This window comes from Apis dorsata, unplaced genomic scaffold (assembly GCF_000469605.1).
Source record: "Apis dorsata unplaced genomic scaffold, Apis dorsata 1.3 scaffold_963, whole genome shotgun sequence".
In the NCBI taxonomy this organism is placed as follows: Eukaryota; Metazoa; Arthropoda; class Insecta; order Hymenoptera; family Apidae; genus Apis; species Apis dorsata.
Genome location: NW_006264070.1, coordinates 310,332 through 312,105, shown reverse-complemented (window position 1 = coordinate 312,105; position 1,774 = coordinate 310,332). Strand labels below are relative to the sequence as shown.

Genomic DNA, 1,774 nt, shown 5'->3' with positions numbered 1-1,774 from the left:
ATTTTAGCGTTGTCCGGTGTCCGGAGGGACAACTCGAAAACTAAAAAAAAAAAAAGGAAAAAAAGAAAGAGATAGAAAAAAAGAGAAGGGTAGAAAAAAAGAAGAAAGAAAATACAGTGAAAAAAGGCTGATAAAATTTTTTTTGTTAGCCGTGCCGTGATGTATGCGTGATCAGAATTCGCGAAGTTTCGCGCATCTGGTTCGAGGCGAAAGTTCGAGTGCGACACCCGCACATGACATCGCTGTGTCGGAGTGTGTATCGAGGGGTGGGATGGCGAGCATCGGGGGGAGGGCGGTTTCATTGTGACGACAATATCGCCTTGGGCGGCATTGGCGAGGCAGAGATGCAAATTTCGTGGAGGACGGCTCTGTTCTCCGTATTTTCATCTATGGACGACGAATTTAGTAATACCGCCAAGGAACGTAGCATCACTCGATTCTTCTCCATTCCTCTGCTTGGCCCGAACACCATTGATAATCAATTTTTCTCCTCTGTGAAAACATTCTTTACACGAATCACATATATATTTATATTTGATTTCTCGAATATTATTTGTGAATTCGAAAACAAGGGGACTAAGAAGAGAATTAATTGTTTGTTCAATCACTTCGAGATCGAGAACAAGATCTAAAATTTGCAATTTTCTTCTGTTCCAGGGGACGGCATCTTTCAAATCGCCACGGCAACGTTCATCGTAAGTACCGAAATCCCGCTCACTACAGCAACGCCTCTGGATCCCCTTTTCCTCCAATTTCACCCCCTCTTCCCTCGAAATCGACCCTCGAATCAATTATATTACGTTACAAACATTTCCAAACTCGCGAGAAATCGTTAAATCTCGTCTCGTCGTTGAATCTCTTCTCGCGAACAATGGTAGTCCAATGGTAGTTTCCGATTTCTCGGCGTTCTACGCCAATGCGTGCATACGCACGAGTGCAGGGAGCAACGGAGGAAAGGGGTTGACAATGCAGCTGCGAGGCGGGGTGGCAGCTTCGTAGTGGTCTCGTAGCCGTCGTGGTCTCGTAGCCGTCGTCGTCGTCGTGCAATGTCAGTGGCGATAGCTCGGTGACGGAGACGAAGTAGGAAGAAGGGTGGTTAGACGCGGGAGGGTGGGCGAGGCTGGCGCTCGAAGGAGGATTGGGGGGCGGAAAACTGGTGAAGTGGGGACGCTCTAAGGTACATAATCATGCTTGCCGATTCCTTCTCTAATAAAAGTCTCGTTGCCATCATCCCTCCTCCCTCGCCTCCTCCCTCCCTTAACCGAAGAAGATCCACCTCTCTCTTTCTTCTTCTTCTTCTTCTTCTTCTTCTTCTTCTTTCTCTTCTTTTCTCTCTTGCGTGTGGAGAAAGATGCATTACGAGCAATCAGGTCCGCGAGATGCACCCCTTCCGCGACAGGGTTGTGTAAGAAGAGAAAAGTAAGCGGAATACTGGAAAGGAAGGGGTAGGAATCGAGCGAGATACGGGTCAGAAATGCTTGCCGTAGCATCATCTGAACTTGCAATTTTGTTCATCCCCACTCGAAGATCACGTATCGTTTTTTTTCTCCAACTCCACCACTTCTTCTCCGGATGGAGAATGGCTGGCATTCGTTCTGCCGCTCCGAGTCGATATCCGAGACAACGATGAACACTCGGTATATCGATTAGGGAGCGATCCCTTCCACGGATCGAGAACGATTTGCAAATTAATTTGGCTTTGTCGGTGGATCGTCCGCGATACGCTGATCCTCGCGGTAAACAGAGCCTGCACGAAATGCTCTTCACTCCTCCT

At 47.8% G+C, this 1,774-nt stretch overlaps 1 protein-coding gene across 2 annotated transcripts in view; it reads left to right on the top strand.

Annotated features, from left to right (window-relative positions):
* Window positions 1-1,774, top strand: part of LOC102671145 — a 78,105-nt gene that overhangs the window by 14,109 nt on the left and 62,222 nt on the right. For both annotated transcript variants that reach the window (XR_422803.2, XM_031514289.1), the window contains one exon: window positions 658-695. The gene's annotated coding sequence lies outside the window, so the exon portion shown is untranslated. Of the gene's footprint in view, window positions 1-657; window positions 696-1,774 lie in introns of those variants that run through there.